This window comes from Schistocerca piceifrons, chromosome 2 (assembly GCF_021461385.2).
Source record: "Schistocerca piceifrons isolate TAMUIC-IGC-003096 chromosome 2, iqSchPice1.1, whole genome shotgun sequence".
Lineage (NCBI taxonomy): Eukaryota > Metazoa > Arthropoda > Insecta > Orthoptera > Acrididae > Schistocerca > Schistocerca piceifrons.
The window spans coordinates 700,035,792-700,061,087 of NC_060139.1; the positions used below are offsets into that span (position 1 = coordinate 700,035,792).

At 42.6% G+C, this 25,296-nt stretch overlaps 1 protein-coding gene across 2 annotated transcripts in view; it reads left to right on the forward strand.

Moving 5' to 3' along the window:
* The window catches only part of LOC124777267 (protein regulator of cytokinesis 1-like), a 251,101-nt gene that overhangs the window by 350 nt on the left and 225,455 nt on the right, over nt 1–25,296 (forward strand). The window lies entirely within an intron of this gene.

Below are 25,296 nucleotides of genomic sequence, written 5' to 3' on the forward strand. Positions count from 1 at the left end.
CAATCAGTAAAATACTATCAGTGCCTGTGGTTCTTCATTTTAAATTCGTTTCTTTGCCAGTAGGCTGCAGAGTGGCGTATTATAATAATTATTGTTATTATCGGCGCGTTGTCTAGCCGTTATAGCTGTCTAAATTGTTGAATTAAGGTGTAGATTTTGCACGATTAAGGAATCTACATTTGTAGTCTGCAAACCGCCGTGGGGTGCATGACAGAGGGTACGTCCCACTGCACCAGTTACTAGGTTTTCTTCCTGTTTCATTCATGTATGGAGCGCGGGAAGAATGGTTGGTAGAATGCCTCTGTGCGTGCACTAATAATTCTAATCTTCTCCTTATGATCCCTGTGTGAGCGACACATAGGGGGTTGTAGCGTACCTCTAGAGTAATCATTTATAGCCAGTTCTTGAAACTTTCCTTTTTGGGATAGTTTACACATGTCTTCAAGAGAGTGCCATTTCAATTCCTTCTGTGTCTCTCTGGCACACTCCCATGGATTAAAGAAACCTGTGACCATTCGTGCTTTCCTTCTCTGTATGCGTTTAATATCCCCAGTTAGTCCTATCTGGTAAGGGTCCCATACACTAGAGCAATATTCTATGATGTGTCGCATGAGTGATTTGTAAGTAGTCACTTTAGTAGACTGATTGCACTTCTGCAGTATTCCACAAATAAACCAAAGCTTATCACCTTCTTTACCCGTGACCGAACCCATGTGATCATTCCATTTCATATCTGTACAAAGTGTTACACCTAGGTATTTGTATGAGTTGACCGATTCTAACAGTGACTCATGGATACTATATTCATAGGATACTACTACAATATTTGTTTTGTGAAGTGCACAGTTTAGCATTTCTGAACATTTAGAGCAAGTTGTCAATCTCTGTACCACGTTGAAATCTTACCAAGATCTGGCTGTATATTTATGGAGTTTCTCTCAGATAGTACTTCATTAGAGATAACTGCATCATCTGCAAAAAGCCTGATTTTACTATTAATATTATCTGCAAGGTGAAAGGGTCCCAACACACTTCCCTGGGGCACACGTGAAGTTAATTCATCTGACAATAACTCACCGTCCACGATAACATGCTGTGTGCTCCCTACCAAAAAGTTCTCAATCCAATCACAAATTTCACTTCGTACGCTAAATGATCATACTTTGGCAATAAGTGTAGGTGTGGTACTTAGTCAGATGCATTTCGGAAATCAAGAAACACTGCATCTACATAGTTGCCTTGATCCAAAGCTTTGAGTATGTTATGTGAGAAAAGTGCTAGTTGGGTTTTACATGATTGATGCTTTCAAAAACCGTGCTGGTTGGCATTGAGGAGGTCATTCTGTTTAAGATACCTCGTTATGTTTGATCTCAGAATATGTTCTAAGGTTCTATAACAAATCAGTGTCAAGGATACTGGGCAGTAGTTTTGTGGATCACTTCTACTACCCTTCATGTAGATGGGTGTGGCCTGTGCCTTTTTCCAAGAACTGGGCATGGTTTTTTTCTTCAAGGGATATACGATAGATTATAGTTAGAAGAGGGGCTAACTCAGCCGCAAATTTGGCATAGAATCTGACAGGGAGTCTATCGGGACCTGGAGTTCTGTTCAACTTTAAGGATTTCAGCTGTGTCTCAACACCACTGACACTTATAGCTATTCTGTTTCTTTCTTTCAGTTGTATAGGGATTCCATTGGGGCAATTTTCCTGGGTTTTTCTTTGTAAAGGAACATTCAGTATTTCAGCTTTTGCTTTGCTGCCCTCAACTTCAGTTCCTGTCTCATTCAGTGGACACTAACTTTCGTACCACTAAAGGTCTTTACATGCCACCAAAATTTCTCGAACTGTTCTACTGGGTACATATCTATCCAGTGGGTCATCAACTGTTCTTTTAAACTTGAGCCAGAGTTTCTCCATATGCTCCTGACCTGTGCAAAAAGTTTGAAGTTCCTCGTTGAGATAAGCATTACTAGATTTTTTTTTATGTAGTTTACTGAACATATGTATCTTTATGTTTGCATTAGTTGTCCTTTGTACTGTGCTAATCATTGTTGGCACAACCGCATCTTAGTCACTGATACTAGTTTCAATGTGGACATCCTCAAAGAGGTCAGGTCTATTTGTTGCCACGAGATCCAATATGCTTCCGTCATGAACACCAGTTTCACAGGATCTCTTATCACATCCATCACTAACAAAGTTGTCATTTTCCCAATTGTTGGATCGTTAAATTCTTCACTGATGATTACAGAGTGACTGAGGAACTTACGTACAAGTGAACTGAGGTTGCCTCTGAAGCTTTTGTCTACGTCAGGAGATGAGTCTGGTGGGCGATAGAAGGATCGAGTTATCATTTTATGCCCACCCCTTGCCCAAACAGTGTCACATGCAGCTTCAGTTTCTCTCTTGGTGGATTTGAGTTTCTTGTCTACTGCAACAAATACACCACCTCCATTTCTCATTAGCCTATCATTTCAAAATAGGCCTACATCTAAATTTTCCCCAAAAATATCACTGATATCAATTTCAGGTTTCAGCCAGCTTTCTGTACCTAATATTGCGTGAACTTCACTTCTTTTCATGAGTGCTTCGCCCTCTGACACATTGTTACAAATTCTTTGGCAGTTTTCCATTAGGATTTTAGTACTCTCACCTGTGGGAGGCATTTCTTTTGGTCTTACACTGATACTTCTGGGTTTCCTGCAGCCATTGTTATCTGGATTGGATGGAGAGTATAAATAAAAAATAATAATAAAAAACTGTGCACCCCACATACAGTCAGCTACCTGAGTAGCAGCCTCTGATGTGAAGTGCACAGCTGACCTATTTAGGGGGACCGTATAGTTCTCAACCCTATGGCGCAAGTCCAGGAAGTCACAGCCTAGCTTGTCACAGAACCTTCAAAATCTCTGTTTCAGTCCTTCCACTTGAGTCAGAAACAAAGGGCCATGACCAGTCCTGGGGACAATGTTGCAAATTGTGAGCTTAGTTGACACTCCATGTGCAAGGCTGGTCTTCTCAACCTTCTCTGCCAGTCGCTGGAATTACTCAAGAATGACTTCGGAGCCCAGATGACAGCCGCATTTGTTCCAATTTGTGCCACAAGTTGCAGTTAGTTGCACCCTGTTCCCTCAATGGCTGCTGGAATAGCCTCTTCATCATGTTGAATGAGGCATCCAGGCATACACACTGAATGCACCTGGTGTCCTTTCCTCTGCCTTGTTACAGTTTTCCTTTTGAGTACTGTCATTCACTGTACGTTTGAAATGCCAATGGTTAATAGAACCATACCCTCTTCCTGGCACCAGACAAAACAGTTTTCCCCAAAACAGGTGAGGTGAGTCCCACTGGCTCAGTTTCAGTGAAAGACAGCACCTCAAACTTGTTGGTTAGGGGCATTGGCACAATAGCTTGGTCCCCATCCACCCTTACAGGACATCTAGATCACTGATGTGCCACTCACAGTCAAGTGGACAGGCAATGAAAGACCCTGTACTTTCTGCAGAGGAGACAGAATCCACAGAAGAGGATAGTACTTGAGGTAACTCTGGTACAGGTATCGCAGGTATATGACTCTTGGGAGCTCTTCCAGCACACCGATTCACAGCATCTGAGCAGCTGTCAATCATTTGACCGTAGTCAGGGGATTTCCAGCTGTTTACAAATGTCAACCAACTCTTCCCATGTTTGTGAACAGCATTCTCAGTAGGGCTGCATTTTGGCTGGTGCAGCGTATGACAAGGCAGTGAACAAAGGGCTTTAAATTATGCCTGCTGATTATCTTTTAATCTGTGGTGCTAAAAAGTTGCTAATTCCATATAAGAACTGAAGCAGATAAACAAAACAAGATTTCTACTAATGCAACACAAAAACCTGTTGTAGAAATTACTAGTTTCCTAAAACGTTTTGATATTAATTATAGTTGTTAGCAAACTCGAAAATAGAGTTAATGTACGATAAATGCAGATAATATATAGAGCTGCTTCTCTTTAAGGGAAAACTGTATATAACACGAAACATTAGTTGGAAAATCTGCTAAGTAAATAAAACACTAACCCTGATTGCTCATAGATTAAGGACAATGGTAGCTTCCGAAAATTCTCAAAAATGCACTTTTATTTACATTGATATACAGTGAAATTCAGGGGTGATGTATACTTTCCTTGAGCCATGAAATGTGAATGTAATCATTCAGTTTAATACTGTTTGAAACTGGCTGTGACATGAATATGAAATCTTAGTAAACATTGTACATTTATTTATTTATACTTTGCCCATGGACTGTAGCTTAAAATTTGCAGCTGATAGTGTAGGCTACAGTTTTATATGCACAATAAATGTGCATACAATAAAGAAACAAGGATTACATTTTATTGGGAAATGTGAGGTTATTACATATTTATTTAATTTGATATTTAATTCTCCCTTAAACTATATACACATTTATCTGTAAGATACATCGTTAAAAGATGAAATTTAATACCTTTACTTCCTTGATTGATTTTAATAGCTTATTGTAAAACATTTTGTGTGCTTCATTGGGAACACTCATTGTGTATGAGACTTCACTGTCTCGTGTATAATTTTCCTTTCCTCTTGTTGTGTGGCCATGTAAGTCTGTATTTAGGTGGTGTTTATCACTTACACTGTCATAATACTATGGTGTTCAAAAGCTTGTCTACAAGTTTGTGTGGGTGGTATTTTGGCTGTAGGCTGCATCTCACTGGCATTTTCTGAATTTTAAATATTATTTTTAAATAGATACCTTGTGCATTTCCCCATATACGAATTTTGTACGGGAAATGTGGGAACCCATGTCCATAGTAGTGTCCTGGAGAACTTCATCATCCAAAACTTTTGTCATTTTGCGTATGAGGAAAACTGGCATGTTTCTTTTTACACAGTATGTGTGTGTGTGTGTTCTTCCCGTGTCAAGTGCTTATCTATAATAGTTCCTGATTAGATTAGATTAGTACTTGTTCCATAGATCATGAATACGACACTTCGTAATGATGTGGAACGTGTCAGGTTAATAAAAGATGTCTACCCAAGATATTACATTACACAAAATATTACATGACGCTTAATTTTTGTTTTGTTTTGTTTATTGGTGGTGGGGAAATTACCCACTTACTATATCCAAAAATTCGTCTAATGAGTAGAAGAAGTTGCCATTCAGAAATTCTTTTAATTTCCTTTTAAATGCTATATGGCTATCTGTCAGATTTTGATGCTATTAATTTTGAAAGGGAGGTTGGGAAGATAAATTAACGAGTAGCTTGGTTTTAGAGTTGTGGTTCTGGCAGTGGTGGCAGGTAACCAGAGTGTGGGACTGGAAATGTTGCATTTTGTCCCATTCATTTGTGGTCCCTGACCCTGTAGCTCTATGCTGGGTTTGCTGAATATTCTCGACCGTAGCAGTAGACACTGCCTGCTGTTGGTTTTGGTACTTAGTACAGCCAGTGTGACCCTACGTGGTGAAAAAATTGCCTTTTACTAGTAAAGGGTCGTTGGTGCAGTTGGTCACAGTCTCTCTGTAGTGAAATGGAATATACTTGCATGACTCAGACACGGATTATATTCGATTTGTGGGGCAAAGCTTGGAGCTGCAGTGACTCCTTGTTGGAGAGTAGTACTTTCTCAAATCATTCACCATATCAAATGGCTGAATTGATGTAGAAAACATCAGTATAAAGAATCTCCAACTTTAAAGTACAGGCCAAAATGTGTCACACATGTACTCATTCATTCTCACTTATTACCAACTCACTTCTTTCTGTCTACTTATCTACTAATACTTCTATATAAACAATATATAAAACAAAACAATTGATTTTAATCACACTTGCTAATGTTCTATTAATAATTCTCTAACTTACTACATATAGGCACATGTTCGCTGTGATCCTTTTTCTTAGAAATAACACGACACAAATATAATCACAATTCACAATACTTAATAAGTAATTACAAATGTTCAGCTCGTGAGAACAACTTGTGGTCTAAACATGTATGGATGTATTGGAACAATCTACCTTTCTTTCTTCTGCTTCCTTTCCCAATTCCCTTCCCTCTTCAGAAGAAGCTGCTGGCAATTGAGCCAGTGCTTCTGGTTCACCGAGAAACAGGTGGATTCTACTCATATGGACTATTGTTTGGGTTAGGAATAGTATTTTAACATTAACTGGGGATGTTATTTCGGCCACCTGAGAGAGTCTTTGGTACCGCTGAATGAACTTCTTTGTTTTCCCCTTCAGAACATGGGCATTAGATAACATAACGCAGTACCCAATGTGATACTTGTGTAATTTCACTTTTTTATTGAGTTTTTTCTTGTCTTTCTAGAGGCTTGGCATTCTTTTTTTTTCCACTTGACACCATATCCCTTTTACTCTTTTCTAAAAGTCCGAAACTGAAGATAAATCCTCCGCTGGTGAGGGTATTTTCACACCAAAAACATCCTCGTAGGGTGAAAGAGTCATGTTTTCACGGCCTTTCGCATTGTACATGCTTAAGACAAACTCTAATAAGGTGTCCCAATTGTTGGGGCTACTCTTCACATAATAACATTAGCATTTTTCTCAGTGTCCTTTGCACTCTTTGTGCAAATGATGTAGGTGAAGAATGTTAGTTGATAACTTGTTAACCCACAGTGGTCAACATAGCTGCTTAAACAATTCAGACATAAAGTTTGTACTTTGGTCTGTTTTTATTGCTTCTGCTGTGCCAAATTTCAATAACCAACAATTGACAAAAGTGTGACCAACTGTCTCACCTCCTTTCCTCGTGATTTTTGTGTAAAAAAAAAAAAAAAAACCAAGCACATCTAGGCTAATTAATGGAATAGTTTTCTCTGCTGCAGCCAGTCTTTGCAACAGAAATTGCTGTCAACTCAGCATGGCTGTTTGAGCACAAGGGATGCAGTTCTTCATGTAGAGCTCAAACGTATTTTTTCCTCTGTGGTCATTAATGATTTTCTGCAAGATGGCAGTCTGTGACTTGTCATGTGCTGTTCTGTTGTGCCCAGCTAAGATGGAATCATGACCTTGTCCCAACATTTCGCTGCACAAACAGACTGGCACATCATTTACTTCTAAAGCACTGTCGTCAGAGCTGAACTCTGTGTTTTGCGTATCACTGACGATTGGGTTTGGCAGTTTGAGTCTGTGCCACTCTTCTGTGCTTACTCCAATGCAATCTATGCACTGACTTTGCGACTTAATCTGTTAACATTATCATGAGACTTCTCTGGACGATGAACTACCTCAAAATCGAATTCTCTAAACCTTAAGGTCCTTTGGGCTAGCCTATTAGCCTACTAGTTGGAGTCTTTAACCCAAGAAGCTTATAACAACAAATTCAGACCAAATGGAACACATTTTTTTCACACAGTGTATGTGATAGATACATGAAAATTCTAGCTTCATTGCCAGGCATTGCTCAATGTAACTGTATTATTCAAATCATTCATCTGATTATTCTGAATCCATTAGTACAATTGGTTCGGCTAGGGAGCACACTAATTACAAAGTATCATTACTTGAAAATAAATAAAGTAGGAAAAGATAGATTGCTACTTACCATAAAGATACACATTAAATTGTAGACAGCTACAATCAAAAAACATTTGCACGTAAGTTTTCGGCCACAGCCTTCATCAGAAAAAGAAAAACACACACCATTTATTCGCACAAGCTAGCATACCTTGTGCACACGTGACTGTCAACTCAGGCAGCTCGTGACCATCAACTCGGGCAGCTCTGGCCAGAATGCCATTGGCATTTCCGGAGTGATGTGAGTGAACGGTGTGTTTTTCTCCTTTTCTGACAAAGATCGTGGCTGGAAGCTTACGTGCAAGTGTTTTTTAGTTGCACCTGTCTGCAACTTAACTGTCATTTTTACAGTAAGTAGCAGTATATCTTTTCCTACATCACTGATGTTCCTACGTGGAGTTTCCATGGTTTGATTACTTGAAAATATTCATACACAACTACTCTGTAGATGTCGTATGATGTAATATACGTATTTGGGTGTCGTGACCTGTACTATTCTTTAGTACAATACTCCAGCTTTATAGTAACACATTTTATTTTTCCAGAAATCAATTATCCCCCATGTTAATTGAATTTGAAGTTCAAAGAGGCTGCCAATTTTCATTGCAAATTGTCATAACTACTGAGAGATTCTAGACTTTGATTATCTACCTTAGTTGCCTGAATATAATTCACCATATTTTTCAGTACAGCACAGATCCATCTCAACAAGGGGATCCACATCACTTAAGCACAAATAGTTCCAGGTACTTTTCAAAATAGCCTGCTCGTAGTATTTTTCATAAACCAAAGCCCAGTTGTGATTTGTTGTTCATTTAAAACTGATAAATTTAGTCTAGCTGATTTATAAAATACTGAAAGACCTGAGTCGAAACAAGGCCCCGGGAGTAGACAACATTCCATTAGAACTACTGACGGCCTTGGGAGAGCCAGTCATGACTAAACTCTACCATCTGGTGAGCAAGATGTATGAGACAGGGGAAATACCCTCAGACTTCAAGAATAATATAATAATTCCAATCCCAAAGAAAGCAGGTGTTGACAGATGTGAAAATTACCAAACTATCAGTTTTATAAGTCACAGCTGCAAAATACTAATGCGAATTCTTCACAGACGAATGGAAAAACTGGTAGAAGCTGACCTCGGGGAAGATCAGTTTGGATTCCGTAGAAATGTTGAAACACGTGAGGCAATACTCACCTTACGACTTATCTTAGAAGAAAGATTAAGGAAAGGCAAAGCTACGTTTCTAGCATTTGTAGACTTAGAGAAAGCTTTTGTCAATGTTGACTGGAATACTCTCTTTCAAATTCTAAAGGTGGCAGGGGTAAAATGCAGGGAGCGAAAGGCTATTTACAATTTGTACAGAAACCAGATGGCAGTTATAAGAGTCGAGGAGCATGAAAGGGAAGCAGTGGTTGGGAAGGGAGTGAGACAGGGTTGTAGCCTGTCCCCGATGTTATTCAATCTGTATATTGAGCAAGCAATAAAGAAAACAAAAGAAAAATTCGGAGTAGGTATTAAAATCCATGGAGAAGAAATAAAAACTTTGAGGTTCGCCGATGACATTGTAATTCTGTCAGAGACAGCAAAGGACTTGGAAGAGCAGTTGAACGGAATGGACAGTGTCTTGAAAGGAGGATATAAGATGAACATCAACAAAAGCAAAACGAGGATTATGGAATGTAGTCGAATTAAGTCGGGTGATGCTGAGGGAAGTAGATTAGGAAATGACACACTTAAAGTAGTAAAGGAGTTTTGCTATTTGGGGAGCAAAATAACTAATGATGGTCAAAGTAGAGAGGATATAAAATGTAGACTGACAATGGCAAGGAAAGCGTTTCTGAAGAAGAGAAATTTGCTAACATCGAGTATAGATTTAAGTGTCAGGAAGTCGTTTCTGAAAGTATTTGTATGGAGTGTAGCCATGTATGGAAGTGAAACATGGATGATAAATAGTTTGGACAACAAGAGAATAGAAGCTTTTGAAATGTGGTGCTACAGAAGAATGCTGAAGATTCGATGGGTAGATCACATAACTAATGAGGAGGTACTGAATAGAATTGGGGAGAATAGAAGTTTGTGGCACAATTTGACTAGAAGAAGGGACCGGTTGGTAGGACATGTTCTGAGGCATCAAGGGATCACAAATTTAGCATTGGAGGGCAGCGTGGAGGGTAAAAATCGTAGAGGGAGACCAAGAGATGAATACACTAAGCAGATTAAGAAGGATGTAGGCTGCAGTAGGTACAGGGAGTGCAGTGCAGTAGGTACAGGGAGATGAAGAAGCTTGCACAGGATAGGGTAGCATGGAGAGCTGCATCAAGCCAGTCTCAGGACTGAAGACTACAACAACAACAACTGACAAACCCCACATTGCTTGGTTATTCATTTTGCCAATTTTCTAGTAAAAAAAAAACAAAAATGAATTCTGTTTGTAGTGAAGTATCGAAAAAATTTCATTTCCATGTATTTGTGAAAACACAAAGTTATGAAGCAGTTGTACATATAAATATGGTACAGTATCCAAATTAAGAAGCATGATCCCAAACAGTTTCTCTATGCTGAGCGCGGATGCTTTGCATGTCTAAAATGCCATATTGGAAACGTCTCTATGGCAGCATGTCTTTGTAGCTATATTGATGGCTATCGTTTTTGTTTACAGCCATTTGCACTTTGCAGTGAAAGCTGCCAAAAGTGCTGCTAGGGATCCGGGATTTCCTTAATTTGACTCGACTGTAGAAGTGACTTAGCAGTCAAGAATACAGGTTTTAAAACTTCGTCCATGATGTGGCAATTTTTCACACATCTTGATGTCTGATGTCGTATCTCTGGAGCTGTGTGTTGTACAATGATTTTTCCTTGTAAGTACATTCAGCGGTATATGTTGATACTGTCTGCAGAATGTATTGAGAATAGTTAGTAGAAAAGAATTAATACATTTAAACATTGTGCATACTCAGCAGTTTTTCACATGTCTCAGGGTTTGATGTCATTTCTCCTGAACTATGTATGGTACCATGATAAACTTTTGTTGGTGCTTGTAGCAGCATATGTGGATGCTGTCTTCGAAATTTATTGCAATTGAGTTAGAAGCACAGAAGTATAACATTTAAATGTCATGCTTGATGCAGCAATTTTTCACATATCTCATTATTTATCTGGTAAACTATATTCGGTAGGTGGTTCTTATCCTCACAGTGATTGTTGCCTGCCAGTAAAGGATATGTGTACTGAGTTTGGTTTAAGAAATGTTCATTCTTACGCCACTTCATATGTAATGGACTCTGCTGGTTATAATGAAAAAATGTAAGGCAGTTGATTCAGAAAGTTATCAGTTAGAAAAAAATACCTCTTGTCTGGTTCAGATTTTGCATCAGAATTACTTCTCTCTATTATACTTTGATTTTCTCATGTAAATTGTCTTGAATAGTGGATCCATACCTAACTTCGTGGTTTGCAGTGGATTTTGATAATGGAGAATAATAATAATAGTGTGTTGTAATAGACAGTGTTCACCAGTAGACGTTCAGTATTCTACATCTACATACACACTTCGCAGCCACTATATGGTGCGTGCTACTAGCTATTTCCGTCCCTGTTTCACTCGCAAATGGACCAAGGGAAAAACTGTCATCTATATGCCTTTGTATGAACCCTGATTTGTCTTATCTTTGCGGTCCTTGCCCAAAATGTACAATGATGGCAGTAGAATTGTTGTGCAGTCAGCCTCAAATAGTAAATAATATGTGGAATACTGTGCTGACCTATAAAGCTCTCAAGAACTGATAACTGTTGTTGAATTGGTGGTTGGTTCCAGATGGATAGCTCTAGTTACAGGGCAGTGAATAAGCTAACACTTGTTTTTAGTACTGTATATATGTGGTTTTAGGGGTCTAGTAAATTCTATTCTGTAAACTTCAAACACTTTGTGAGTCTTCTCTCTATCAGCTAGTAATGTTGCTTCTATCTGTAGGCCCACAGTGCTTTGTACAATTTTACTGGGAGATGATGATGTAACACTGAATTGATGTTTCCCATGTAGAAGAAGGGAGTGGTGATATTCGTTAGACACATTGTATTCTTGCAGTTGGCCTCCCAAATACACAGAAGAGCCAAAGAAACTGGTACATCTGCCTAATGTTGAGTATGGCCACCGCAAGCATGCAGAAGTGCCGCAACACAACATGGCATGGACTTGACTGGTGTCTGAAGTAGCACCGGAAGGAATTGACACCACGAGTTCCGCAGAGCTGTCTGTAAATCTGTTAGAGTACGAGGGAGTGGAGATCTCTTCTGAACAGTACGTTGCAAGGCATCCCGTATATGCTCAATAATGTTCATGTCTGGGGAGTTTGGTGGCCAGTGGAAGTGTTTGTATTGAAAAGAGTGTTCCTGGAGCCGCTCTAGCAATTCTGGACATTTGGCTGTCGCGTTGTTCTGCTGGAATTGCCCAAGTCCATCACAGTGTACAATGGACATGAATGGATGCAGGTGATCAGACAGGATGCTTATGTAAATGTCATCTGTCAGTGTCGTATCTAGATGTATCAGGGGTTCCATATCACTCCATCTGCACACGCCCCCACCATTACAAAGCCTGTACCGGCTTGGACAGTCCCCTGCTGGCATGCAAGGTCCATGGATCCATGAGGTTGTCTCCATACCTCTAAACATCCATCAGCTCGCTAAAATTTGAAATGAGACTTGTCCGACCAGGCAACATGTTTCCAGTCATCAACAGTCCAATGTCGGTGTTGATGGGCCCAGGAGCGTTGTAAAGCATTGTGTCATGCAGTCATCAAGGGCACACGAGTGAGCCTTTGGCTCCGAAAGCCCATATCGATGATGTTTCGTTGAATGGTTCGCACGCTGACATGTGTTGATGGCCAGCATTGAAATCTGCTGCAATTTGTGGAAGGGTTCCACTTCTGTCATGCTGAACAATTCTCTTCAGTTGTCGTTGGTCCCGTTCTTGTAGGATCTTTTTGCGGCATTTGATGTTTCACCAGATTCCTGATATTCACGTTACACTCGTGAAATGGTCATATGGGACCCACTTCATCGTTATCTCAGAGATGCTGTATCCCATTACTCGTGCGTCTACTATAACACCACATTCATACTCAATCAACTCTTGATAACCTGCCATTGTAGTGGCAGTAACTGATCCAACAACTGCACCAGACACTTATCTTATATAGGCATTGCACCATGTTCTGCCTGTTTGCATCTCTCTGTATTTGAATACACGTGCCTATGCCAGTTTCTTTGGCACTTCAGTGTATAATAAACAATCAAAATAGGGGTTTAAACACTCGATCTTTGATGTGCTGGGTGGTGGTAGGTCTTTGATTAAAGTTTTGATTTTGGGGAAGCACCTTTCTTTCTGCGTGATCTTAATCGAATAGTAATCGGCCTATGCTGCCTCTCCTGCAGTGAACTCTGTGTATCTTCCTTCTGAAGTGCATAATATAACCAGTGGTGCACTACAGTTGTCAGCAGAAAGTTAACCTACTTGTGTCCCTTGGAGGCTATGGAGCCTGAATTGGGAAATCTTGAGGTGGTCAGAGTAGCTATTGAAAGGATGTAGGTGCACTTGATGCGAGATAACTATTGGGGCAGAGCTTGGGATCTTGTAGTAGCCATGTCAGTCCATTACACCAATGTCTGAGCTATGAATCAGCCAGGTTGTCTTCACATGGATAGTGGTTCCACCAAAATGCAGAGGTGGATGATGGGATTTCTGTAATGTTGTTGCACATAAACTTTTTCCAAATTGTGGGATCACTCTCAATCTGTCAGAGGGCTAGGACTGAATCGGTGCAGAATGTTGATCTTCAGAGCTTGGAAGTAGTGATCTTGCAATAGTAGTATAACTGTCTCTCCCATGTTAATTCTCTTTACAGGTGTTTATCGGCTCTTTGTACAAACTAGTTAGGGACAGTTATATGTAAAAGTTGTGTATAAGGCAGCACCAAATGCTCACTCTGAGGCTTCACAAAAAACATGAATATGAGGACTCTCACCCTCTGTTGCTTGGATCCACTTCGGAATAATAATGTTAGATGGCTCAGACAAGATTAACATCCAGGTATGCCATCTGACATCTATACTCTGAGGCAAGAGTTCTGTCCGCGCCTAGTCCAAGCAGCCGAGTGTCTTGAAATGTAATTTTTCCTACAATAGGTATTGGTTACATTAATCTCGTAGGTTTGTAGAGGCCTCTGGTGGTTTGTAATAAACAAATTTCTGTTGTTAAAATATTACATATTGATCTATTTTTGTTTCGAGGTAGTTGTTGCTGACTCACTGAAAATCTGTTATCTTCAGAATTCCACAACTCACAAAGTACAATGATGTTTGTTTGTATACTCCCCCTGATGCCTTCCAGGTTAGAAATAACTGTCTCAAATTAGTGACACACTTATACAGTGGCCATTGTGTTTGCATTTTTAGTGAAGACAACTTATAGTATTGTGAGATCAGGCTGCCTTATGTTCCAGTTCCTGCACTAAGGCCATCCATATACAGGGTGTCACATTTATCTTGACCTGCCTAAATAACTGTTTGTCCAGATGCAAATTACAAAATGTTTCAAGCAAATGTCCTTTAGTCGTCAGGGGTCATCAGTCAGCATGATTGCCTGTGTTTTAACTTTGTTTTTTACTAAGATATGAACAGCGGTATGACATTTTTAAATGGCACCCTGTATTTTTTATTTGGCAATTCATTTCCTCTCCTAAAGACCTAGTCAAAAATGTATCACAGTGTACCATTCACTTAAACACAACGTTATTAATTACATAACACAACATTGAGCCCTAGCAGGATACCTTCATTTCAAAACACGATGTGCATGCAAGGCATTAGTGTTGATACCACATAAGTATTCTTGTTCTTAGCAGCACTTCATCCAGAAAAGTAGGAAGAATTCCTCTGAGGAAGTTGGCATACGCTCCGTCTAGGCTACCATTAATGAAATAAGGACCAATAATTGTAGTACCAAGCATCCCACGCCAGTTGATTCATTGTCCTTCATCTTGTGTTGATTTCTTCCTTAACTTTATTAGTGTTGATCTTATACTAGGAGAAACTGGTAAGGCTTCTACCATCAATGTGTTGAATGAGCTGCAGAAAGCACTGAGTAATATCTGGAGTGACTGCAAAGCACATTAAACTTAATCTCATAAACCACCTGTCATCTCCCCCTTGGGTCCAGGGTCCAGCCTGAGGTATTCCTGCCATTCGTAAGAGGCGACTAAAAGGAGTCTCTCACATTTCGGCCTTTGTGATGGTCCCCTGTAGGGTTTGACCTCCATTTTTCAAAATTGTCCTGAAGGGTGAGCCAATTGGGGAAGGGGGCCTTACATGGTGCATTGTGTCCCTCATCCACTGAGACCTATCACATCCTTCGTTGCTGTGGATCTGCACTTCTGCTCATTCTCCAACTGCTGGGTGAGGTCACCCTCCTGGGTGCGTATTTTTCCATCAACTGTGCAGTATCGTTTTCTACACTGACGATGATAATGGACTTGTTTGCTTGGTTGTACCTGATAACCAGCATGGTAGCTGGTCCTCTATGGTGGGGTCACCATGTACCCTGTTGGTTGTAGCCCCCTGGCCACACAGGGATCGCTCTGCTGATGCCTGCACCATTAACTCCCCACATAAGCCGAGTAGTAGATGCCCATCAACCTGTGGCATCTGGTCTCCCGGCAATGGCCATCCTGCCAGGTGGTGCCCGTGGGGAGGGCCCCTGGTCGGAGTGGGTGGCATCAGGGTGAATGACACATGATGAAGCGTAGTACATCATCTCTTGCTGGTGGTCAAACACCAGCAGTCTCTAAGCGTTCACAGGCTCAATTCGATGCACGGAAGTATGATCCCAAATCGTTCCCCTCCCTGGCCACACCACAGGAGGAACATCAGGCTAAGGATGGCAGCAGCTCTTATTCGCCCTGGTACCTTCTATGTTAGAGAACTGATGGGGAATCTTTCATGACGATGAAGCCTCAGTTTTCTGTTGAGCATTTAGAAGACAAGTTTGGGGAGGTGGAGGGCTTGTCCAAACTGTGCTTTGGGTCAGTCTTGATCAAAACAGCATCCTCTGCCCAGTCGCGTGCGTTACTCACTTGCGACAGGTTGGGGGATGTTTCTGTAACCATCCCAATACTCCATGTGCCCTGCCTCCCATCTGTGTCAACTGTGGAGAGCACCATTCACCTTGCTCGCCAGACTGCGGGATTCTCCAGAAAGAAAGGAAAATCATGGAGTTCAAGACCCTGGACCGACCGACCTACACTGAGGCTAAGAGGAATCTTGAATGCCTACATCCTGTACACAAGACACTTCTTACACTACCGCTACAACAATTCTAGCCCCATCAGCTACGCCAATCCCAGTCACCTCTCGGAGCCAGAAAACTGAACCTGCCCCCTTCATCATGGTGGGGGGGCTCTTACCTCCCAGTTGCTCCTGCACCACCTACTTCAGGAGCAACCCCCCCCCCCCCCCCCCCCCCAACCATTGGGGACGTCCGTCCTCACTTGTAAGCTGGAGAAGCGTACAACTTCTTTGGCTGCTCTCGCTAGGAAGGGGTCCCTTGGGTCACTCCCTTCCCAGGTTTCTGCTAGTGAGGAAGATGACACCCGCCAGTGGCTGAAGAGCCCAAAAGCAGCTGGCCGCAGGGCTTCACTCTTGTCTTCAGTCCTGGAGACTGGATCAGTGAAGTCCTCCCAGCCAGGGAAACCCAAGGAATAGTGAGAGAAATCCAAAAAGAAGGTCCCCAAGACTAAGTGAATTTCGGTGGCACTCACACCACTCCTACCTCCAAGCTCTGCGTCTGTGGATGAGGTGGAGATTCTGGCATCCGCTGAGGACGTAGATCTCGCTGGACCCTCTGACAAAATGGATATAGACTGCTCAGGCAAAAAGTTGGTGGCAGTAGGTGACCCTGAGGCATAAACTGCTCATTGAATGTTCCGTGCCTTCCCAGTCTCATGATGACGTCATCCTCCAGTGGAATTGCGGCAGTTTTTTCCACCGCCTGGCTGAGCTATGGCAACTGTTAAGCTTTACACCTGCTTTCTGCATTTCACTCCAGGAAACCTGGTTCCCGGCAATGCGGACCCCTGCCCTCCGCGGATATAAAGGATACTACAGGAACGGTAGCAACTGTAATCAAGTGTCAGGTGGAGTTTGTGTTTGTATCCTAAACTCAGTCTGTAGTAAACCTGTGCCCCTTCAAACCCCTCTTGAAGCTGTGGCTATCAGAATAAGGACGACACAGGAAATAACTGTCTGTGATGTATATCTTCCTCCAGATGGTGTAGTATCCCTGAATGTATTAAGTGCACTAATTGGTCAAGTCCCTAAACCTTTCCTACTTTTGTGAGATTTTAATGCCCATAACCTCTTGTGGTGTGGCACCGTGCTTACTGGCCAAGGCAGAGATGTCGAAACTTTACTGTCTCAATTCAATCTCTGCCTCTTAAATACTGAGGCCGCCACAAATAGCACATGATGACCTGTGTGGTAGTGGCCACTTTTCCATCTTCCTGTCACTGCCCTTGTGTCAAGCCCACAGACACCTGCCGAGATGGACTTTAAACAAGGCAGACTGGGAAACTTTCACCTCTGCTGTCATTGTTGAATCTCCCCCACACGGGAACATCAATGTGATGGTTGAGCAGGTGACTACAACAATCATTTCTGTGGCAGAAAACATGTGCCCTCGCTCTTTAGGGTGCCCCCAGTGAAAGACAGTCCCTTTGATGGTCGCCGGAAGTCGCTGAAGCAATTAAGGAGTGTCGGCGAACTCTACAGCGGCGTAAGTGGCACCCTTCCCTGGAGCACCTCATAGCATTTAAATAGTTCTGTGCTCGTGTTCGCCAACTTATCAAATGACGGAAGCAGGAGTGTTGGGCGAGATGTGTCTCAACCATTGGGTGCCATATGTCACCTTCCAAAGTCTGGGCAAAGATCAAACGTCTTTTCGGGTACCAGACCCCAACAGGTGTTCCCGGTGTTAACATAAATGGTGTGTTATCTTCCGACGCAAACGCGATTGCCGAACGTTTTTTTTTTCTGTAGTAGTGTTGGTTGTCCTTCTGTCGTTCTTTTGGTTCTTCCTTTCTCTTGTTATTTTAAACCAACCACCTGTCATCTCTTGTAGTAGTGAACACGCGGATTCTTCCATTGGAATCAGTTCTACATTCTTGTTTATAATATATAATTCTTGTTTATAATATAATTCTTGTTTATAATATACTCAATATTAAAATGTTGTAAGCACAGCTCAGGTCATTATTTCACAATAGTCTTATCCACTGTAGCAAAACACCTTTCAGTATTACGAAAATTGTTAGTAGCACTTCGTGGATTTCTGAGAGAGGCTTACTATTGGTCCTAGTCTTCAGGCATGTAAAAGACACTCTTCCATTCGTTAATCTTTCTCGATCAATCTTGATTGCAAATCCTTTGAAGTCCCAGATGTTATGAACAGTGTTGTCATTGGACACTTCAAAAGCTATATTAATGAGCTTAGTGTAGGTGTACTTCAACTCCTGGGTGGGTTCCACCAGAATTGAGGAAACAATGGTAGAGACTGATTGGCAACGTGTCGTCCACTGTCTCCCAGAAATGGACTCTTCTTGTTATCTAGCTCTGCTTACAACCACCCAATACCTTCATTTGTTCATTTCCTATCATTTCACATTTACCCAGTGCCATCCCTGCCACAGTGGACCCTTGGTCTATCTTTTGCACCAGCTCTGAAAAGTCCCTGCCTAAAACCCAGTCCCACATTCTGTTCCTCAAATGCTCAGGATTGCCACAGGTTCTGGAAATCAGGGAATTTCAAACATGTCAGAGAAATTTGGAAAACAAGAAGAAAAAATACACTCCTGGAAATGGAAAAAAGAACACATTGACACCGGTGTGTCAGACCCACCATACTTGCTCCGGACACTGCGAGAGGGCTGTACAAGCAATGATCACACGCACGGCACAGCGGACACACCAGGAACCGCGGTGTTGGCCGTCGAATGGCGCTAGCTGCGCTTCATTTGTGCACCGCCGCCGTCAGTGTCAGCCAGTTTGCCGTGGCATACGGAGCTCCATCGCAGTCTTTAACACTGGTAGCATGCCGCGACAGCGTGGACGTGAACCGTATGTGCAGTTGACGGACTTTGAGCGAGGGCGCATAGTGGGCATGCGGCAGGCCGGGTGGACGTACCGCCGAATTGCTCAACACGTGGGGCGTGAGGTCTCCACAGTACATCGATGTTGTCGCTAGTGGTCGGCGGAAGGTGCACGTGCCCGTCGACCTGGGACCGGACCGCAGCGACGCACGGATGCATGCCAAGACCGTAGGATCCTACGCAGTGCCGTAGCGGACCGCACCGCCACTTCCCAGCAAATTAGGGACACTGTTGCTCCTGGGGTATCGGCGAGGACCATTCGCAACCGTCTCCATGAAGCTGGGCTACGGTCCCGCACACCGTTAGGCCGTCTTCCGCTCACGCCCCAACATCGTGCAGCCCGCCTCCAGTGGTGTCGCGACAGGCGTGAATGGAGGGACGAATGGAGACGTGTCGTCTTCAGCGATGAGAGTCGTTTCTGTCTTGGTGCCAATGATGGTCGTATGCGTGTTTGGCGCCGTGCAGGTGAGCGCCACAATCAGGACTGCATACGACCGAGGCACACAGGGCCAACACCCGGCATCATGGTGTGGGGAGCGATCTCCTACTCTGGCCGTACACCACTGGTGATCGTCGAGGGGACACTGAATAGTGCACGGTACATCCAAACCGTCATCGAACCCATCGTTCTACCATTCCTAGACCGGCAAGGGAACTTGCTGTTCCAACAGGACAATGCACGTCCGCATGTATCCCGTGCCACCCAACGTGCTCTAGAAGGTGTAAGTCAACTACCCTGGCCAGCAAGATCTCCAGATCAGTCCCCCATTGAGCATGTTTGGGACTGGATGAAGCGTCGTCTCACGCGGTCTGCACGTCCAGCACGAACGCTGGTCCAACTGAGGCGCCAGGTGGAAATGGCATGGCAAGCCGTTCCACAGGACTACATCCAGCATCTCTACGACCGTCTCCATGGGAGAATAGCAGCCTGCATTGCTGCAAAAGGTGGATATACACTGTACTAGTGCCGACATTGTGCATGCTCTGTTGCCTGTGTCTATGTGCCTGTGGTTCTGTCAGTGTGATCATGTGATGTATCTGACCCCAGGAATGTGTCAATAAAGTTTCCCCTTCCTGGGACAATGAATTCACGGTGTTCTTATTTCAATTTCCAGGAGTGTACACTGGAAAAATCTCGTTTTTATCTCAGTAGGTGAAATAGTTTGTTTACTGAGGTGCCGTACATTGTCACTGACTGGGTGCAGCTGAGCATTTGCGCAGCTTCCCTGTTCCCTCATTACTACTACTTCACTCCTTCCTACCACTCCCTTCAGCTTGCAGTCGGTGCTGCCACCACTTCTTGCCACTAGCCTAGCAGTTGCCAATGAGAGGCAAGGAGGCATGAGGAGTGGTTTGCCTGGATCTGATGCTCAGGGACTGTAGACGCAGCAGCCAAGATGTGTGTGAGTGTGTGTGAATTATTGTGTGAATGTGTGTGCTCCCGTTTTCTGACAAAAGCTGTGGCTGAAAATTTAGTTGTGAGTGTGATTGTCTTTTATACATGCCTCTCTGGGGCTCAGCAATCATCTTTACAGTGAGTTGCTACCTATTCTCATTATTATTGATTCCCAAAGTATTTGAACACATCATCTGTTGCATGGGTTGATCGCCATGGTCTCATTTCATCAGCATGCTATCTGTAGCTCTTGAATAGTTCGCCACACGAGTGTATTTCCAGGACGGGCCAAAACCGGAGGCCATTTCTGCAGGTATCTGTAACGGATTTGGTCTGCCGATCGGATCAGTCTCACCAATCCACTCGTAGGCCGGGTCTCTTTGTGTGTGGCATAATGCAGGGTATTTTCATGGTTTATCCGTGGACCCAGGACTGTGGTACTCCTCAGCAGGTCAGAGGACATAGGTAATGGATTTCATTGTTACAGTGTGGCATTTTATAGACATTTTATTTGTTCTAGTACACTTCAGGCACTTCAGAAGTAGTTTATATGTTAAAAAGTATGGACGATAAGAAGAAGAAAATTGTGTCAGTCGCTGGCGGTTTGTACGCTATATACTCATATTTCTTGAAAGAAAAATCACAAATTACATGTAAAATAACATATGTACAACAGTGGGTAATAACAGATAATAACGAACATAGTAGAACCAACCCTTTATTGGCGGTCACCTACTTTGTTGGTTTACACAATTCTTCCCCACCGTATACACTTATTTCAAGAGGCCTACTTTTTTCGAAGGCTATTTCCGAAATCAGTGAAGGTATTTTAAATCTGTTTTGTGACTCCAAGGAAATGCGTATTTTTGGCACCAAATTTTATTTCCATAAAACATCAGTGGTCTTTACAAAACACACGTCATTTGGCTTGCTTTCTCCATCTAAAAACAGTTCATTGCAAAAGATGTTGATGTTAGTACTATAGATTTTTGCTCACATCAGGAACAGCCATCTGCTTGCAAGTTTTTTTCAGATGTTTCCTTGTTTGCACTATTGTTTCTTGTACCATAGTTGCAGACAGATTATCCACTTACATCTTAACTTACCCTTGAGATCTCAAAATTGGTAAGGGAAAATGCTAAAACTTGTCTGGAAATCAGGGAAATAACGGGGAATTTCACTTGGAGAAACTTGTGGCAGCCCTGATGCTGCCTAAGCCATTGACCCCCCACCCCACCTGCTTATTCATAAAAATGCCTTTCTCTAAATTCTACCCCTCCATTCACAATGACCTTCACCTTTTCAGATTCCACCCACAAACCCTCAAAAACCTGGATCTGCAAAATCACATCTACATGAAACAGGCATCCCAGAACCACTTCTGCTCCCTCTGCAAGATACTGGTACTGTGCAGTTCTCACTACATACATCACATTTCTGAATCCCTTGCACTCCAGCACTTGAAAGAAAATTCCAGGCACCATAAGTTATGCAGCCTGCTGACATTGTACTGCCAACTTGGGGCACCACTATCCAATTTCTATACTGCTCACAGTGTTCCTCCTCATCAACCCTCCATAGCGCCCAGACCCTGCCTATCTGATCTTTCCAACGTGGACATCCCCCCCTAAACTCCCTTCCAGCATCACACTAAATCCAGGACACTGTTGTTAACCTTTCCACCAAAATCCTCAGCCCTACAGAAGTTTCAATTCTATCCAAAGGCCCACCTTCAGCTCTACACCAAAATCTTGGTGTTGGGCTTGTCAGATACCTACTCTCCTCCTTCCGATCTGTGCAGTGGAAACACTTCTTCACCACCAATACTTCCAATGAAAGCAAACCTAACCCCAACATTGAACACTGCCTGTGCCATTTTCACACCACTGTCCAATGGTGATCCTCTTGTCCCCCCTCCCCGTCCCCCTGCCCTCTCTCCCCACCCACCCACGCTCACTCCCTCACTCACAACCACCCTGTGACAAAGCAAGCTGGGGAATTTTTACTTCCCGTCTTGTTTTCTTACATCTGCCTCCTTAAAATTCATTTTTCCATTTTTGAATTCATTACCATTAACACACGTAAGTATAATCTGCATTTTCATAAAAGAGAAAGATTGGCCTTCAGTTCTAAAGAATATAACACCAGATACAATTTTGTGCTTCATTTTATGTATGTAATTGATTTTATAATTTATTTAAACTATTCCTAGTTAGTATGTTTTGTTATCTGGTGAAATCAGTAATTGTTTTGTAACTTAAATTCTGTTCTTGCCTTATAAACAAATATAAATTCTGTACTGATTATAAACATTTGGAGATGCAGCTAATAGTATTATTAAAGGATCTATTTGGCTCTGTTTGAAAACATGTTAGCAAATCCAGCTCTTAATTAATTCCAAAGTAAGTAACAGTTTTGTCAAAAGTATTGTTTGTGTAACGATATCTGTTAATTTCATCGTTTAAACAAATAATTCGGCCTAACTCTTGTAGTAGAGGAAACTGTTAAAAAGAACTGATTTTTCAATGTTTTCACTTAATTGAATGAGTTAAGTTTTAATTGTGATTTCTGTAAATTTAACTTCAAACAATGTGTAGTTTCAGTACCTATTATTGTGAGGATATATAAGGGCTCGATTTTTTGTCCGAAGACAGTCAGTCCGCATCAGAGTTTGTGTTGGTTAGAACAACATTGCATCAAATTAACTGTGAAATAAGTGTAATACAATTAGGCCGTGTGGTAAAACAATGACAGTGTCTGTTCAATGCGTACCGCAATATTCTGCAAGACTTGTGAACTGTGTGGTTAGGTCTTTACTGCTCATAGATGTACAACAGTAAACTATTGAAGCAGTATGTGGATGTTCACTTGCAACCTATTAATGAGACTTATCAAAAGTTAAACAATAGTGCACTGGCCATATAACTGTATGTTATTCAGGGGTTGTGAACAGTTAAAGTTATAAACTGTGAAACGCAAATGTGCACCTGTTGGCTTCATCATTTAAAATAGTCTGTGTTTGACTTCCACCCCCCATTTTTCAGCCAGTATAGCAGCGCAGTACGTCGACACCGAGGACAACAAATGAAGAAAAATAAAGCAGACGATCGTCACATCCCCACTGGTCACTTTCCAAGAATTCCTTACTTCCAACTTGGCCCCACCATCATTTCCCAGGTCCCATCCTAAGAACATCAGCACACCAGCTTTCCAGCAGAAGAATGGTCAGCCATACATACCGGTAATCTCGAAACAGATCCTGACCTAATCATCCTCTAATCGTCCTATTTGCAGATGTCACCATTGTTATGAATCGCAGTGACTACTTGGCGGAAGGCTTCTGCCTTCACTTATGAACTCTGCCTGAGTGATAACATCCCAACAATGCAGTATAACTTCAAATTCTTGTTTAAAGCCTTAGGCTCTTCCCATAACCTCTCCTCTGAATCCATTTCCCTCATCACCCTTATGACAACTGCATCTGGGCAGAGGGCACATTTCTCAGATGCTAGTGTGAAGCCACAGTCATACCCATACCCAAGACACATAAGGACAAACACCTTCGTTCTAGCTATCGCTCCATCTCTCTCTCACCACGTGTGTTTGCTAGGTTATGGAACGTATGTTTCCTGCCCGGCTGGTACGGTGGCTTGAGTCTCGCAATTTACTAATCACGGAGCACTGTGAATTTCGAGTACGCCGTTTTGCAGTTTACCATCTTGTCACTTTGTCCACCCATGTCATGAATGGTTTTCTGTGGAAGTATCAGAGTGTGGCCATGTTTTTTGATTAGGAGGAGGCCTACGACACCTGCTGGAGAACTGGTATCCTCCGTACTCTTTACACATGGGGCTTCCGTGGCCGCCTGCCCTGTTTCCTTGAGGAATTTTTAAAAGGCTGAGTTTTCAAGGCGTGTGTGTGTTCTGCCTTGTCGGACACCTTTTTCCAGGAAAATGATGTGCTTCAGGGTTCCATCCTGAGCGTCATCCTCTTCGCTATCACCACTAACCCTATAATAGCCTGTCTCCTGCGGGGCATCTCCGACTCCCTTTTTGTTGATGATTTTGCCATCTATTGCAATTCTCCACAGACCTGTCGCATTGACAGACTTCTTCGGTGATGTCTCGATTGTCTTTACTCATGGAGCATTGACAATGGCTCTCGTTTTTCCACTGACAAAACAGTTTTTATGAATTCCTGACGGCACAGTTGGTTTCTCCTACCGTCTTTACATCTTGGGCGTGTTGCTCTTCCTTTCATTGAAACTACGAAATTCCTGGGGCTCATGCTTGATAGGAAGCTCTCTTGGCCCTCCCATCTAAGTTTTCTCAGTGGTACTTACTGGGGTGCAGATTGAACCACCCTCCTCCATTTGTACCGGTCCCTTGTCCGCTCGAAACTAGAGTATGGGTGCTTTGTTTATTCATCTGCATGTCTGTCCCAATTATACCGCCTCAACACTATCCACCATCATGATATCCATTTGGCCACTGGCACATTTTACACTAGCCTGGCTGAGAGTCTGTATGCTGAAGCAGCTGAACTACCACTGTCCTACTGCCGTGACGTGCTCCTTAGTGGGTATGCATGCCGTTTGTCTGCCATGCTTGGCCAACTATCCTATGCCGCCTGCTTTGATGACTCCTTTGTTTGCCAGTATGGGGCACGTCCCTCTTCTCTGTTACCTCCCATCTCCTCCCCTCCACCAGTGGAGTTACAACTCTTTTTGCCTTTACGTGTCACACATGGCTCCCTGTCCTTGCTGTTGTCATTCCTTTTCTGTGCTGCATGTCTTGTCCACCTCCTGTTCATCCCCCGATAAAGTCCAGGTCCAGGGGGAAGTGATTTCCGTAGCTGTTACCTATCCAATTGCCGAGTGGTCCAAATGTCTGGAGTTCGGGAGGTGTGACCTAAGGTGTGAACAATTACCTAAGGCAGGTGTGCTCACCTCTGTGGGGGATTCACCTGTGATGAGTACATCAAATCCATTGACACAGCTTCCATGTAAGAAATGGAAATGCAGTGAGGCCAAAGACATAATGAATCTTCCAGTTGAACTCTGCTACCTCATGGCATCACGCCTAGGAAGAGGTCAAACTTTTCTTCAGTGAACCCGTTTATCATTTAGAAAGGTGTGGATA